This window comes from Anastrepha obliqua, chromosome 4 (genome assembly GCF_027943255.1).
Source record: "Anastrepha obliqua isolate idAnaObli1 chromosome 4, idAnaObli1_1.0, whole genome shotgun sequence".
NCBI classification, from domain to species: domain Eukaryota; kingdom Metazoa; phylum Arthropoda; class Insecta; order Diptera; family Tephritidae; genus Anastrepha; species Anastrepha obliqua.
Window position 1 is genome coordinate 120,104,059 of NC_072895.1, and position 18,442 is coordinate 120,122,500.

The following is an 18,442-nucleotide window of genomic DNA, read 5'->3' on the forward strand; positions in this document are numbered from 1 at the left end:
CATTTGAAATGCCAAAGCGCGTATGTGCTCTACTTTAAGAACGATGTTTGATAATGCCTTAAGTGTTTTTTTATAAGTGTTTCTTATGAGAAGTAGTGTCTGTGCTGAGAAGTGCTTTCTTGATTTAGTTTACATCACAGGCTGACGGAGTTTATAGTAAATCTGGCGATTTAGTGTGCATTTCCTGCCACGTGCGCTATATTTAGTATACTACGCATAGTCAGACTCAATGAATTTTTTACTTCTGGGATTGCCTTCGAGGATAAGTTAAGAATCAAGTGGTTTTTCAATGCTTGAACGTAGATATTTTATAGAATCTTCAGGTGAGAAGCATATCATTCTTAAGAAAACGTGAATTTTTGGCCTAGGCCAAACGTTGTGGTTCTCAACTTGAGAAAAAGCTGGTTCTCAACTTGACCTCAAATATGATACTCAAGTCGGTGTCAAACTATTAATTCCAAATGTCATAAATAAACAATTTTTTTAAATATATATTTTCATTGATTTTGCTGTTAATAATAAAAAAGAAACAGTAAAAGCAAAAAATTATAGCAATAAATAAAATTAAGTCAATAAACTTTTAACGATATGCGAGGCTTGGTAATAAATTTAGCAAATAACATAAATCATCACCTAAGCTACTGGCTGGTTCTAAAGAAGCATGCTGGGTACTAGGAATTTTTTATCCATATCATTGAGTATATCGTAGCTGCTACTCCAGATGTAGGGCGTCACAGTTACAGCTTCCATCGTTTTCTTCCATGCTGACGGCAGTTCCACCACCTCTCCAGATGTAGGGCGTCACAGTTACAGTTTCGGTCGTTTTCTTCCATGCTGACGGCAGTTCCACCACCTCTCCAGATGTAGGGCGTCACAGTTACAGCTTCGGTCGTTTTCTTCCATGCTGACGGCAGTTCCAACACCTCTCCAGATGTAGGGCGTCACAGTTACAGTTTCGATCGTTTTCTTCCATGCTGACGGCAATCCCCACACCACTACAGCAGTTTCTCTCCATGCTATATTTGTTTAAGGTGGGCATTATACGTCTTTGTTTTTGGTTTTAAATTTTCAGATACAAAAATATATTACACTTTTTTATAGTTCTAAACAGGTCGACTAATTCACTTTCTTTAAGAGCTTGAGAATTTAAAATGATAATGCAATACAGAAATATTTTTGGAATATATTTTTTTTAATTATAATGTGGTAGATAATTTCTTGGCATTTTTTTTAAATATATCCGCCGTGGTTACGAGTCCATTCGATTAGTTCAACTTTTGATCACTTTTTCCAATAAATCTGAATAATAAATCCACGCATCACTGCAACCCTTACAGGCCATTGGAAAGTATGGAAAAATGCAGCTAGACTCAACCTGGATTGAATAGGATTGAAGGCTATCTGCAGAAGCTGTCAAGCAGAAAGGGCGAAGGAAAGTCTTTTCCACTACTTACGTGAATGTCCAGGGCTAGCTAGGGTACGACTCCGCTCCTTTGGTAAGCCTTTCTTGCAGCAAATTAATGAGATCTCAGACATCGAGATAAAGAATTTGCTGCTATACTTGGACCCCACTAAATGGATCTGACTTAGAACAAAAAAAAAAACATCATCACACGAGGGGTGTGGTGCTGGTCACTAATTAGGATTATTTCAGTGAAAATACTCAACCCTTCAACAACAACAACAACAAGCCCAATCAGCAAAAATGCGACGCAAACGATGATCAATTCGGTTTCAAAAATGTTCCAGCTAGTCGAAGGACGAAGACCATCAAGTTGAGAACGATGATGAATCGACATTTCGGTGTCTTCTTCAACACTTCGCTCTATGATCTTCGTACATATGAACGCGAACAGACTTATTTATTAGTTTCTTTTACAAAGAAAATTTCCATAATTTGGAAGATTTTTTTGACGTTAAATGATTCATGATGACTTGCCAAATTTTACTGAACAGAAATGCAGTTTGCAATGCACAGTTTGCCATTTTCAGTGGTCAAACTATAGTTTTCGATATCGAGAGTTCTCACGCAGCTAACAAAAAAACCCCGTTACATGAATAAAAGAATTTTTTCCGGAATATATGTATGTATACCACTTGCTACTGCTGCCCTTTCTAAGAGAAAAATGTTTATCTCAACTTCACCTAAACTTGCCCAACAATGCTTCATATCGATTGGAGAATGACATTAGAAATCAGCGTGAGCAATGTAAATAGTTCAAGAGTTGCAGAAAAAACTCTTTATTGTTTGTCAGATAGCATCCAATAATGAATACAATGCAATATTGCGCCTATCAGAGAAGCGTAACATGAAACTGGTGCATTTGCGTGAGAGAAATGTGAAATAGCGTAGAAGAATGCAAGAAGAAGAAGAAGAAACTACACAAACAACACACGAATAAGTTGCACTTGTGCGACGTCACACACTCAACGATTCTTGCAAATTCACTGAGGGTATGAAATGGGTGTCACATTTGTACTCTTTACATCATGGCTGTACATTTAATAGCCAGTAAAACCCAAGTAATTTAAAAGAAAAAGTTATTTATAACACTTTAGCAAAACCCACTTCATAAAGAGGAACCCCCTTTACTTTTGCAAGTGCCACTTGACAAAGAGGAGCCCCCTTTACTTGTTTTTTATCGTTTGTTGTAATTTTCGCGGAAGTCTACTTACTTAGTATTTATCAATGCACCTTAGTTGTATCGATCATGAAACAAAGTCGCACTACTTCATGCTAACTGGTTGGTTGTCGCACAACAATAAAAGTCATTGTCTTGTTGAGTTTTATATATGTAGGCACAAACTTACAGCGCGCAACAAATGGTGATAGCACATCAAAAGTTTGACCAGTTTTGAATATTTTTATGTTTCTCTTTTTTGAATGTTCATTATTTTTCATAAAAGTATAGCTCATTGTCTGACAAAAAACATATAAATCCAAACGGGAAATTGTATAGAAAAACTAGAAGAATTACACAAAATTTACATCTCAATTCAATGGTTTTTAGTTAGAATTTCTACAAAATTTATGGGTACACAATTCTATAGCTTATTGATTTTTGTTATAATGAAGTGCAAGTTTCAAGCTGCTGAAAAATTCCGTTAATTTTTTATAATTTTTTTCCATGACGGTGTTGCGCTTTTCTTCCATATAAAAGAAAAAATTGTTGTGCATGGGCCGTGCAGGGCACACACGTCTCTTGGCAGCACACGCATCCACACTGGAGGTTAGCAGTGCTAAAATGTGCAGTAATTGCAAAAAGAAAGAATATACCTTGAAATCTCTATGTGAGGGGGTCCAGGGATTAGGCTCAGACTACTCCACGAAGGACAGCTACCCTTGTAGCAGGTGTAAGTGTCATTTTTCTGCAATGTTGCCATCGAAAATTCCCCTCATCCGCTTAAATTATGAGAATTAAGTCTAGTATTCCTGAGAAAATTCCGAATTAGGTCATTAGTCCACCACAGTCGATTAACGCCACCGTCTGTCGAGGCTATTAACGTGACTCTCGCACAAAGTTGAATTTTCATTAAATTTTAATTTTTACTAGCGTAGTTTTTTTTAATTTCTGTTATATGCATACTTAATTACAAAGTATTTTCTATAAATAAACAATTTCTAAAATTACCAAGAAGCTGTCATTACGATGAGCAACTTCAAAATCAACTAATAACTTTAGAAACCAGCTTCACCTTGGCCATCTGCTTGGGCGAGTTGAAAACGTCCGTTTGTCGCGCTGGTCTCGAACATCACTCATTACTCACTAGGTCAGCTGAGAGTGCTGTAGGCGGTTTGTTATTGTCAGCTGTTCGCAAAAAATTTAATTAATTCTATTGTGTAATCAGCAGTAATTGAAAATGTGAATGTTTTAAAATGTCATTAACGCTCATTTAAATAGTGAATGAACTTTTAATAAATAAATATTACAAAACAAAAATACACACGAATATTCAAGTGACACTGATTGTTTGTTCAGAAATATACAGAAGTAAGAAAAATTTCTCGAGTGCACCTCAACTATTTATGTATTTTGCGAAATGCTGCTCTAAGCTTCAGCCACCTTCAACAGAGTAGTGACAAAACTTGACCTGCTACCATTTCATTGCTTCTAAGAGCTACAACTACCGTTTTTTTTCTTTTTCTCATTCCGTTATTTCTCCAACCTATGCCTAAGCTATAGGCTTCATTAAAACTCTGCTAATATTCCATTTATTGCGTCTTAGTGGCGTTTCTGTTCTTTGTCTTTTGATTCAAAAGTGTGGCTATTTTTGTTGTTGTTGCTTTTTGTGCTACTAAAAGCGATACTCTTTCATTATTTTATTGTCGTTTAATGACCTCATTTCCTGCAAAAAGAATGCTACAGTACACATTCGAGTACCCAGACCTGCTTCATTAGTGTGGCTATTGTAGAGGCTACCAAATTATTTTATTGCAAGCTTTTATCTTCATAATACAAGTATAAAAACACAATTATTGCGACCTGTTTTATCTGATATTTTTGTATTTAATGCGTTTTATAAACAAGCAACTTTGAAACGAGTGTGATTGGCATAATTATTCTAGTAATTTACGTGCAAACGTAAACAAAGGGTCTTTTAAAAGTGACGCATAAATGCCAATAGAGGATAATTTCAAAACGGTACCTTTTTAATGTCATCTTTGTCATTTGTCAAGTAGATAGTTATACAATTTCACACGATGGAGCAACGCGTTAAAGTTATTGAAAATTATTATGAAAAAAGCCGATCTTTAGGAACAACGTGTCGTACAATTCTTGATCTTTTGTGTAGAAACAATCGTCGACAATTCAAAGGTTGGTGAAAAAAAGTGCATGTAGCGTAGTACACATAACAGATGTGAAACTTTCAAGGCAGACAAAGAAAGAGGGAGAGACCCGAGCGAGAATGAGAGAGAGAGAGAGATAGAAAGAATATATCTCTGAATAAATTCACAACATTTGCAGAGAATACAAATAGACAAAATTTGCAAAAACCGGAGAAGGGTCGACCGGTGTAGGTAAACGCCGGACACAAACCATGGCAACAACGCGCACTACTCCAAGCGTTTATCACCCGCATAAACGCAGCGATTCCAGGACCGCAGCAACGGCGCAAATTACCGCAAGGCAATACCAATAAATCCGACGCCGGAATAGATAGCACTTTATAGTACGCACAGGCACTAGCCAGGAAATGGAGATAAGCACCAAAAAGTAGGCAGAAAAAAACGCCAAAAAAAAGCCAAAAACCGCCCCAAACAGTAGGCACCAAGGAAATATAACGTAGGCACCAAAAATATATTTCCTACAAGTTTGCAGCAACAAACAAGCGCTAAAAAGTAGGCAGTGTTATTTCTCACTCGAAATTAGCAACCACAAAGAAAAACTCAGCAAAATAGCTTAGAGTGTATTTAAGATACATGTATATAAGGTATAGCTCTCTCTCTCTCCTTTTCCTCTAAGTTACATCTTTTTTCTCTCTCGCGGAACGAAAATGCCCAAAACGTTGCGTGGCCTCCTCCATCGACGCCTAAGAAGTTTCACTTCAAAAATTTCAAAAGGCGGGTTCTGTCGAGGATATAAAAGGGCATAACAAAAACTTAACGTTCTGTTTGGAATTTTGTTGCTGTAGCGCAAGTTTCTTGCTGAACAACGTTCAAAATCGATATCTCGGCGCTCTCAACAATTAGGCATTCATGAAATGACTGTTTGTCGGATTTTACCTGTAGATAATAACCAAGCGCTCATGGTGGACGTTTAAATGATGCTTTTTTCACATATAATTTTTAAGAGCCGTATTTGAATACAAATAGTGAAACCTGAACGAATCTTATTTTTTATATTTTTTTTTATTTTAGAACAACAAGTAAGCGCGTCTTTTGAAATACCCTTTCTTTCGAGCGCGTTCTGTTCTCGGTTGTTGCTCGGTTATCAAGCCTGATTTATCAAAACTGTCGTCGTTCTTATTGTAAAATCGTTTATCATATTTCGTTCTTATCAATTGAAAAGTTTATGATTTCTTCCCACATTTTTCGAGACAGCTGACTGGCTGAGTGATTGTTGAAAGTACGTGATAACTTTGTAAATTACATTTGCACTCACACATTGAATTTGATTCCAATTTTAAGTATGTATGGACAAGCCTAAATTTGGTGTCTTGAGGAAGATATGAAGAGCGTAATATGTAGGTATAAGTAAAAATTGAAAAAAAAAGTTTGGCCATATAGATTAAGAACTTATTTTGCTTATCACTTTACTGCGTACTCATTTTAACATAATAAGAGTTTAGTCATTCAAAATTTATTAAAACTCACGTGTCTTAGTTTGGCTGCAAAGTGATAAAGAGTTTGGGAGCCTTCCACCGAAACACCCGCTGGTAAAGTCCAAATAGATTTTCTTTTGTTTTACGGGTGGGCTTATATTAGCACAAGTACACGATTATATACGACTTTAGTATTTTCTTACTTAAAACTATACTATTTATACAGTTATACATATTTTCTTAATTAAAATATACTCGTATCACAAGTTTTTTGACTATGCGATCTGATAAGTCAAATGCGTAATTTCTGCACTGACTAAGGAAACGTTCAAAGAGATAAAAGGTTTTGATATATCTTCAGGTGATAAGATTTCAGAAAAAAACTAAAAATTTAAATAAATAAAAATTGTTAAAAATCTAAGCTATATCTACAGCGCAGCCACTTCAGTATTTCTGCATAATTAGTTTTTTTTGTACTCCTTGTACTAAACCATGGTCCGATGATAACACAATAGTAGGAATTTTATTTTTATTTATAAGTTTTGGGGACTCAAGGCCAATATATTTGTTGAAATTGAAAAACTTGGTTCCTGATATTTTGTTCAAAGTCAGTACATAGTAAGAGCTTCACGGCATCACATAATGTGCTTTGCTGCTTCCTATTCTTCTCCATCTACAGAAGTGAAAAAGTGGTAAACCTATGAGAAAGTCGGTTTATAGTCTTAAATGAATGAATGGAAATTGTGATTTGCATTTAGACTTTGGGATTTCTTTGTACCCGGTTCCTAGTCTTACGAAATCGCTGATAAAGCCGAGATGTATTTTGTACCTCTACCCTGATATTTCCGAAATGAAGGATTTGTCTTGTAATTTATTTTCAAATATAATCCGGCAATGAAGCACATTTTCGATCATACAGAAAAATATTTGATTCAACATTTGATCCAAAATATTGGCATATGTCCGTCGTGGCTATGAGTCACATAGCCCATTCGATCAGTCCAATTTTTGATTACTTTGTCCAATAAATCTTGCAAGTTGCGCCGTGTGGTTGGAATCAAATGCCGTCGATGTTTAGCTTGTTAATTTCTGCAAATAAAAATCCATGCTGATTGGTAGCGCTTGCCCCTCTCCGTAACAGCAACTCTTTCTGCATTTCGAAAGAAATAAGGACTGATGATGCCGTCAGTGCTCTATGAAGTTTACAAAAAATTTTTTTGTTTTTTTCAAAGTAAATTTCCTCAATATGGAATAGTTGCTGCGGCGTTAAACGATTCATGATGACTTGCCAAATCTTACTGAACTGAAATGTCAACACAGTCAACACATGCCAGCATTCTCAGCCCAACCATAGTCATGGATACCGCTAAAAACCACTCAATATTTGGGCTTTTAGGTACCTGTTTCCTCCTACTTCACTGTATTGTTACTGGGGTAGAAGAACCGTTTCATATACGAGGTGTGCTCAAAAAGTATCGCGAATTTTCTGCTTTTTCAAAAATTATTTATTTATTGACTAATATCTATTTTGACCCCTTCAAAGTAATTCCTATGAGATATTATGCACTTGTGCCAAAGGTTTTTCCTATCTTCGAAGCACTTCAAAAAATCATTTTTTTACCTTGTTCAGCTCGTCCATCGAAGCCGTCTTTATCTCGTCAATCGTAGCGTAGCGTCGTTCTTTCATGAGCCTCTTCAGTTTCGGGAAGAAGAAAAAGTCACAGTGGGCCAGATCTGGGGAATACGGTGGCTGTGGCATCATTAGTGTGTTGTTTTTGGCCAAAAAGTCACGCACAAACAACGATATGTGAGCAGGGGCGTTATCGTGATGCCAGAGCTAATTTTTGTTCTTCCACAAATCCGGGCGTTTGCGGATTGCTTCGCGCAAATTGCGCATCACTTGCAGGTAATATTCCTCATTGACCGTTTTACCCTGTGGCAAGAACTCATGATGCACAACGCCCTTGCAATCGCAGAAAACGGTAAGCAAAACTTTTACATTCGACCGAACTTGGCGCGCTTTTTTCGGTCTTGGTTCGTGCGGCAGCTTCCATTGAGATGATTGAGCTTTGGTTTCCACGTCATAACCATAAACCCGCCATTCCTCATCAGTTATGACCTTCTGGAGCTAATTTGGGTTGTCGTGGACAGAGTTCACATACCAACATCTCATTAGCAATGTTCATGCGATGCTGCTTTTGGTCGAAATTGAGCAGTTTTGGTACGAATTTTGCGGCGACCAGTCTCATGCGCAAATTATTGGAAAAGAAATATCGACTGGCACGAACCAATCGATATGTCAGCAACTTCTCTAACGGTGATTCGACGATTAGCCAATACCATTTCCTTCACTTCATAAATTTTTTCGTCTGTTGTTGAAGTGCTCGGGCGTCTGGCACGCATTTCGTCGTTCACACATCTGCTCGGCTTTCTGAGAACATTTTGTACCACCGATAAACGTTGCTTTGGTCCAAAGTAATATAGCTTCTCCGTATTACACAGTCGGATGTGCAATAAATCTGCGTCATTCACAAATGTTGTAGGGTTGCAATGGGCCTTATCGTGAGTTTCATGTAAATCTCATAAAGCACTACAAAAAATAACAAAATGGAAAATTTGCTCCCGTATTGCATAGAAATCCGAGGCTTTGTATATGTTTTAATTGGGGGGGATTTTTAAGTGGCGGGTCTCAAACCCAGCGCACAACCAGCTATCCTGGAATGCTTCGCCTTCTCACGTTAGCTCACTCCTGAACGGGTGTTCGGACGTTATGAGCTGAAATCCCGGACGTTGTGAGCTGCTTGAACCATGTGTAGAAGAATCGTCCTGGCCACTCCCAAGTGAATGGCGATCAGTAACTTTCCCCACTTGCGTGGACTTCTACACATGGAACCATCCTCCTGAAGCGACGCTTGGAGTGTTCGAGAGAAAGATTCTGCGTAAGATTTTTGGACCTTTGCACGTTGGCAACGGTGAATATCGCAGGCGATGGAACGATGAGCTGTATGAGCTTTACGACGACATAGACATAGCGCAGCGAATAAAGATCCAGCGGCTACGTTGGCTGGGTCATGTCGTCCGAATGGATACAAACGCTCCGGCTTTGAAAGTATTCGATGCGGTACCAGCTGGTGGTAGCAGAGGAAGAGGAAGGTCCCCTCGCGTTGGAAAGATCAGGTGGAGAAGGATTGGGCTTCACTTGGTGTGTCCAATTGGCGTCGGTTAGCACGAGAAAGAAACGACTGGTGCCCTTTGTTAAACTCGGCCAAAATCACGTAAGCGGTTATCGCGCCAATTAAGAAGAAGAGATTGCATAGAAATTTGTGGGAATATTTGCTCACATGAAATTCACAACAATGCCGAATATTTTGGAGGTAACTTTTTTCCATAATTTTTTATTAAAAATTCTGAATGTGGTATACAATTATAATAGCTACTAAGATTTTTTTATTGCGAAAACGCAATAATTAATTTATTGATTATAGTGCGTAGTTTAATATACGCACGAAAAAATTGGCATACTTCAACCGATATAAAGCTAAAATTCTCAAAATCGATTTCGAAGGCTATGTCAGTATTAATATCAATATTTATTATCAATGTCTACAGAGCCCTAACAGCTGTGTCCATAAAGATGTTAAATCAAAAATAATTTACAGCAACTGTTTGTAGTGATTACGTCGGTGAAATGTGAAACAATGTGAGATTAAATGTATGCCACTATGCGAGTGTTTAGAGGCACATACTCATGCATGCACGATAATAAAAAGTGTCATTGTTGATGAAAAAAATATCAGATAAAGCAACGAAATAAACAAATAAATATGATATGAAATCGCACAGGTTAAGCACCTGCCTAAAATACTCGCCGGGGTTTACAATGCCAATAACTAAATGGTAATGTTCCAAAACGATAAATGCGCATACAAAAGTTTTCATATCTACCGCTAGTAATGTGCGTAGGTACATTTTTCTGAGTATTCAACTCAGAAGCCAGCAAAGTGAATTTCGATATCATCAAAAAAATTGCTGTGATTCGCTTTCGAATAAATATTCATATTTCATTTTTCATATATTTCGTTTGTATGATAAGCAGATGTCGGTGAGAATGTAAACATAATCATACATAAATACCAAAGCCCAGCAAAACTGGATAAAAGCTGTAAATTTCTGTTAGCGCAGGTAGTGAATACTTAATTTTTTCTTCTGGCTTGAAACTAATGCAGAATTGGTAAGAAGTGGAATGTTGGGCTTCAGAGAACTTTTTCATATGAATTTTGGTTAGAGAGCAAACACATTTCTATGCAGGATTCTAACTCAGGACGAAAATATTAAGCCCATATGGTGAAAGCGCACCATATATACTCGTAGTTCGCACACTTGCAGTAAAATTTGACGAGAAATATTTTTGTAAAATATTTATACCAATTAATTCTTTCACGAAAGAGTCATTTTAACCGTTTTTTTTTTGAAAAAATCAGAAAAAAATGTTAACACTTGCTTACTTGACCCCCATGCATTTTCTGACAAAATTGCACCCGGTGACTTTTTCCTTTGTACTTATGGTGAACAATTTGAAGAAGTAGCAGACGGCGGCTTTGAGAATATTGCACAGTGTACGTAGATGTGCTTTATTATCAAACACAAAAAAATGTGTTAAAATTTTTAATTTAGGTACTCCCATTACTCTCGCAGGCAATGCCAAACCGCCGAGTGTATTTTTGGCATCAAAAAGCTCCTCATAAAAAACCGTCTGCATAAAACTCTGTAGGTCTTTTCATTTGGAAAACAACCTCAACACGCTGACCACAAAAGTACGCGCCAATTATATACACCCATTGACGTCTGTCACATCAGGATGCGATGAGAAAATGAATTGTACCGGATAGATATGTAGATATCTTCCTTAACTTCCAATCGCATCTTAAAACCAAATCTAGTCTGATTCAACAATGAAAAATGTTTGTTAGACAGGTAGGTAGGTAGATAGAAGTGGCAGTAAGTCTTTAAACCAACTCACGTAGTTTGTTGCCGATCCTCTGTGATACCACAAAAGCAGTTGGTCTGCCACTCCTCGCAAATCCATTGATCTGCTGACACTTATATCCCTAAGGCCATCTTCATCATTCAAGAACGATGGGTCAAAGTACGTTATATAAGTTTAATGGCACGCCACGCGGGTCAGTGACAAAGAAAATTTCTGACAGACCCTTCCTCTTTCTACTCCTCATTTTTGCAACTTTTGTAATAGTCGAAATGAGGTACGTTCAATCTTAGAGTATGTCGACCCAAGAGACAGTGACCTGTGATCCAAGCAACTAATGTACATAGAGACTTTCTTTGACCGATTAAGTAGGGTCTCTGAGTGTTTGACATCCCATTCTAACCAATTTCTTTTTGTACCATTGCATGTCAGTCTCGTGTTAGCTGAAGTGACAATGGGTTGAGAAGGTTATACCTACAATCTCCATACCAAGAGCGAGGCGAGTGGTAATGCCCGCTCTCGCTAATTTGTCAGCCTTACAAATCCCTGGTATGTCATTATACCCTGGCACCCATATCAAATGGATGCGGAAATGTTCCGATATCTCGTTAAAAGATGCGCGGCATTTGCGAGCAATAATGGGATTAGTGTCAACGCCACCAGGAGATTTAATCAGGGACTGGCTATTAGAAAAAATATAGACTTCCCTAAAGTTAATCACATTTTTGCCGAACTAGAGAGCTACCTCATTAATGGCTAGAATTTCTGCTTGAAACACGCTACAGTGATTAGGAAGATGAGCCGAAACGCTTACTTTAAGGTTTTACAGTAGACGCCACAGCCAACTTTATCATCAAAACGTTGAATAATGGCTGCTGAAGTTAGCGCTCCTTGGATTTGATTTCTGGTTATAAGAAAATACGCAAAAACAAGCGGGCAGTTGAGTTAACGAGAGAAAGGAGAGGAGGAAAGAGGCCTCATACGTCGCAAAGAAAAAAATTAGAAAGCAAGGAAAGGTATTTTCACCACCTCCAGTAGACTGTTTTAGGTATGAAAATGGACAAGACAAATATTTCTGCATTTTCTATAGAGATTTCTCTCATTTTGATAATTTAAACTGGAAATTTTTATCGAATCTGTGCCCTCGGATTAATAGTCGTAAAAACTCTTACTTCAAAGCTTTGACATTAATTTTATTATTGTACTTTCTTTAATTTTAATACTTAATTTTTTTAATGTTAATACTTCACTTTTAATGGCTTTCGTCATGCCATTTTTTTATGATAAAGAGCGCCATTGTTGTGAAAATATTCGTCATTTTACATCATTTCAATTTGGCGCCGTGACAAATTGCAAAGTTGCTGGCATCTCGTGTTTAATTTTATCCTCAAAAGAGAGACATACTGAAAAGCAGTTTAGGAAAATGTGCATGCCGTGCAATACAAGCAAGCGTAAATTGATGTGTTGAATTATAAAAAAGGACTGACCTTCCAGCGCTCTTAAGTTCATGGCCAAAAAGAAATTAAGTGTAACTAACTGATAAGTTGGCAAATGAATTGCTTATGCAACAACTCTGTTTATGGCCTTTGACAGTATTTTTGGGCTTAACTGCTTTGAGTTATTCGTTCATAAGTTCATAAATGCGCACAGCAGCTGCTTATTGCCCACTTTTTGAAATTATAGAACCCTTTTGCTTGCCTAAAAATACTTGATTAAATATTGTTTTTATTAAAATATTGAAAAATTTTCAATGTATTAGGTGCGCAACTAAGTTCCCGCTGTTTGTCAATAGATGCCGCCAGCTGTGCGTGCTAGTCGATTCTAACATAACCTATACGACATAAACCAGGCTTAGACACATGGTAAACAAACTGTTTCGCCATACTTGTGATTTTGTTTTACTATAATATATTTTTGGTTTTGTGAAAATGTCTGATTTTGTGCCTAATAATCGTCATTTGCGGGAAGTGTTGATTTTTCTTCTACATTCGAAAAAACCGGCTGCTGAAGCGTATCGAGAGCTACAAAAAGTCTAAGGAGATGCTGCTTTAAGCGAAACAACGTGCCGAGATTGGTTCCGTCGCTTCAAATACGGCGATTTTAATATTGACGACCGTTTAATGTCACGTCCGCGTGAAGGGAGGCCAAAAACCCTCGAAGACGCTGAATTGGAGGCATTGCTCAATGAAGATCCGTGTCAAACGCAAGAAGAGCTTGTTTCAGTAGTAGGAGTTACCCGCCAATCAATTTCCAAACCATTAGGTTCTTTATGAGTTAAAACCATGGGCGTTTTTTCGCCTGTGAACAACTGCTCCAGCGGCAAAAAATGAAGGGGTTTCTTCATCGCATCTGATGGGTGATGAAAAATGGATTCATTACAGCAATCCAAAGAAAAGAAAGTCATGGGGGCTGCCCGGTCATGCTTCTACGTCATCGCCTCGGCCGAATATTCACGCTGCGAAGGTTATGCTATGTGTTTGGTGGGATCAAGTTGGTGTTATTTATGATGAAGTGTTAAAACCAAGCGAAACCATCACTGGGGATCGGTATCAACTTCAATTGATGCGATTGAGCCGAGCACTGCGCGAGAAATGGTCGCAATACGCGGAGAGGTATGAAAAAGTGATTCTACAGCATGACAACGCTGGGCCTCACGTTGCCAAACCCGTTAAAACCTAGTTGGAAACACTGAAATGGGAAACAGTGAGAACTTAGTAGCACACCTAATATAAAAACGCGACAAACAATAGCTTTAATGACCAGAAATAAAATTATAAATAGAATATGGAAAATTCAACAGTAAAAAGGGAAATGCTTTAATTAATTAATACTTAATCAGAAATGAATACATTGTAAATAAACAACTTCCACTGCAGGAAGCAGCATGATTGATCAGCACGAAAGAGTACAAATAAAAATATTTACTTTTCCCTCAATAAATTTAAATTTATAATTTCACTTAATGACATTATTTATAATATACGAAAATGCCTACCGCCACAGCTACAGTAATTAAATGCATTTACTTGGTTCTCAGAATTTATCGCTGTTAGCGGCAGAGCTTTTGCAATGCCATCGCTTTGTTTGAGAAGTAGCGCAACCGAGTTTTTATTGTTGCTTTTAATGTTTTTTGTCTAATTAGACTATATATTTCACCACCTCTGACACAATGTACCGGTTGTGGTTGAAAATTACCAGTTGTCGCTTATTTGATAGCGCTTGTGCTTGATAAGGCAGCGATAATTCTTTTTTATTGTTGTTTTTAATATGTGGTTTCTGTGTATTGTACGCGAAATTCGCTGCATAAAAGTTTCTCAGGCTTTATTTTGAATGAGTTAATTCGTAAAATACTACATTTTAAATGTGTCGTAAAGTGTAGTTTGTAGGCTACTAAAAAAACATAAATGTGGCTGCTTTCAAGTTCAGAAAAGTTTTAATTTGTCTTCATACATATTTCGGAATTTAAATATGATTTTCATCATATTATTTAAACTCGTTGTCACTTATACATTTTTCACATTTTAGCCTACAGAGCCTAAAGCCTACACTTAGCCTCTAACCTTCATGCTAAGGTCAATGAAGAATTTGTGTGGACTGCCAAAAGTTTGGAGAGAAATTAGTTCAACTTATTTCCTACTGCCTGAAGAGAATTAACGTTTACATGAAGAACTTGAAAACATTTCATAAAACAGCGGCACTTTGAAAATTAAGAGGCTTAGTATTAATTTAGAAAAATGTCGGTTGTGAGGCTAATAAAAATTTTTCAAATATGACAATTATTTTTAAAATATGAATAGCGCGCAATTTGGTATAATTGTGGCTAAGAAAGAGTTGAAAGCAGTGTACGAGTACGGCTAATAAATAACCAGACTGACACGGCCTTTACTCGAAAATAAAATTTAAAATAATTAAACAAAACAAAAATTCTTATAAATAAAGAACTTATCGCACCATCTTTTGATAAATGTTGAATTCTATTGCCCGTCCAGAAATGCCGCATTGTAAAAACAGTATGATTTTTGAATGAAAGGACCTTTAGTGCTGCGATATACCCCTACTGCAGTCGGGAAAATGAGTTTCAAACAAAAAGCTGAGCCTCACTTTTGTATTAAACTTGCTGAACATTTTACCGAAATAGACTAAATGCTTTAGAAAGCATTATTTATTTGAATTTGCGCAAACTTTCGAGTAGCAAACGCGATTTCAATCGGGTAGGAAAACAATTCATCCATTGAATGGATGAATAGAAAATATCAAAATAGTGCGCGATGTAACACAAATAAATTAAAAAAATAAAAAATAAAAAAAATAATAAGAAATCTTTTTTGAAAATTATTAAGATAGAATTAGGGATTTCCCAAACATCTAATTTTTACCGAGTTTTTAGGCGGACGTAAATTAATTAATTAATTAATTAATTAATTAAACAATTTAAATAAAAAAAAAATAAATATTTTTTGAAAATCATTGAAGTAGAATTATAGATTTCTCGAAATATATATTGGTGGATGAAAGTCTTTATTTTGATCTTGCGATGCTGCATGGCTGGGCTGTTTGTTTTCTGTAACTGACTAGTCATAAGTGTCAAATATGATATTATAAATCTTCCGATAGGGTGACTATTTTTGCGCCACCTTGTAAACGACATTCCCTGCTGTGACGCATATCTGAAGTAACATTTGTTATGTATTCGATATACATATTATATAAATAGATTTTCGAATCAGAAAGCGAATATATTGATTTCTTACACTTACCTCTGTTCACAATAATAGCTGTGCGACATATTGCAAAGTTTTGACTATCTATTTATTTTTAACTATTTTCTGTTTTTTTTTAAATAATTTTTTTTTTACAAAAACCTTTTTTTTAATAATTTATTTTTTATAAAAATTATTGTTTTTTATCAAAATTAGTTTATATGATAAAAATTATTTTTTTATAAAAACATGTTTTTATTAACCTATTTTTGTTCGAAAAAAATACTACAACAAAAGTCAGGTTTCAAACTTTGCGCGGTTTCAACTAATAACAGCGCGACACATCCCAACGTTTCGACCATTTATTTATTTTTAACTAAATTTTTCTATAAAACTTTTATTTTTTAATGAAAAATACCTTTTTGAGCATTTATTTATTTATAACTTAATTTTTTACAAAACTTTTATTTTTTAATGAAAAATACTTTTGTTGGTTATTTATTTATTTTTAACTACATTTTTTTATTTTTTTTAGAAAAATAATTCGGTTTTTCAAAAAATTTATATTTTTTTATATTTTTAATTTTTTTACAAACATTATATTTTACAAAAATATTTTTTTTCATAATTTCTTTTTTATAATTTTTGTTTTTGTTTTTTAATATTTTATACATTAGCACTTTGTACAAAATTTGAAGTTGTTTAAAAAAATTTCATAAAAAATTCAAACTTATTAACGAGACTATTTTGAAAAATTTCCAGTACGCAGTTTTATAGTCCACTGAAGTTTTGTATAGTAAAGTGCAAGTTTGAAGTGGCTCAAAAATCGAGTTGATTTTGACGTGATAACGTCTTATAATTCGATGTAGCCGGCTGCACGCACCAAAAAATGCGTCGTTACCTTGCTTGAACTGCAAGCGAGTGCGCGGAACGAACGACAAAGAGGCACAATCGGCCCCCGCGTTCGGCAACGTTTGACATCTGGCTCTCTCCTACTTGAGTGAGCATATATATGTATGTATATGCGCATATGTACCTGTATGTATATAAATTCACATATTTGTATTTGCATATGCCTTCTTCCTGTGTGCATGGTAATGAACCATTTCTCTGTTGAGAATAGGACGATGATAGGAAAAGTAGGAAAAAATAGGGAGTGTTTCGAGTGTAAAGTGTCTCTTAGTGCTGTTGACTTATTAACATCTGATGCACAATCGAAATTGAACATGTCTTTCATGAATTTGATAAATGTTTCGCAATTTTTCACGTTTGTGTAAATGTAACTTGATCAATTCCATGGCGATTCCAATTACCTCCTTCTCTTTATCCATACAAAATATCTATCAAACAAATAAAATTAAATTTTCTTTTGAAAAATGCAACCATTCCATCAGTATTTTCTTATGATGTTGTCACGTTAAACTATCGTCAGTAAACCGACTTTACAGACAACCTCTTTTTTGACCATTTTTTTTGCCAGTGGTCTTTTACATTTTCTCCATTTAAAAAAATCTCCAGCATTCCAAAAACTAAAATTATCACAAATCAACACGATACCAAAATTTAAAGGGCTGCAAAACTGCTTAAATACTAAGTATTTTTCTAAATATTCTATTTAAAAGTTTGATATTTTGATGAAAGTTTGTTAAACTTTTTAGAATTTTCTACGAAGCTTTTCTACAAACTTTGAGTTATATAGTTTTTGCTGTAGTATGAACGATTTTTATAAAAAAATAATAAAAAAATAGGTATAAAAAATTAATAAATAGTAAAAAATCTGTGATATGTCGTGAGCGGAGTTGTGAGTACTGTATGATTCTTTCCTCTTTTTTCTAGCTTATAAATTCTAATTCAACACATAGTAGGACTTACATTGTTAGTTAATATGCATGTTTTGCATGTATTTTTTTTTTTGCAACTTTAACTTTTCATTTTTTTAATTTGCACCAAAGCCATTCAGAAGCATTGAACTCGCCAGATTTTAATGCTCACACGTATAAAAATATGTACACATAAGCAATTATGTTCGTGCTTGCTTTCCGTCTGCTTGTTTGCCGTTGTTGATGACCTAAACTTTTCACCTTAACCTTAAGACATGTGCGGTCAAGCTCATTCACGCGACGTCATTTCCTTTGCAGCCAAATGTTTTATGCTGTCTGCGCTTTACTTTGTAGAAATTACAGTTGCGTTTAACGTATTTTTGGCGGTAATATTTTTTATTTCGGGTAAGGTTTTTTATGAGCTACAAAATCATGTAATACAAGGCATTGAACTGCTGTTAAGTTTGACACTTAAAAACTAAAATAAAATACATAAAATGAAAAAGTAGAGCAAGAAAATAATGAAAACAGACGTTTTGACATGAAAAATGTATGCGCATATGTATGGGAGGGATGTTTAGCACGTTTAAGGCGAATTATAGTTTGGATATTCTATAGGAATACATCTTCTAAAAGGGCTTTCCGGGAGTGTGAAGATTCTCGGCTCAATAATT

General features: G+C 35.7%; 1 protein-coding gene across 9 annotated transcripts in view; it reads left to right on the forward strand.

The window, feature by feature from the left end:
* LOC129245255 (phospholipase D1) overlaps window positions 1–18,442 on the forward strand; it is a 61,073-nt gene that overhangs the window by 29,311 nt on the left and 13,320 nt on the right. The window lies entirely within an intron of this gene.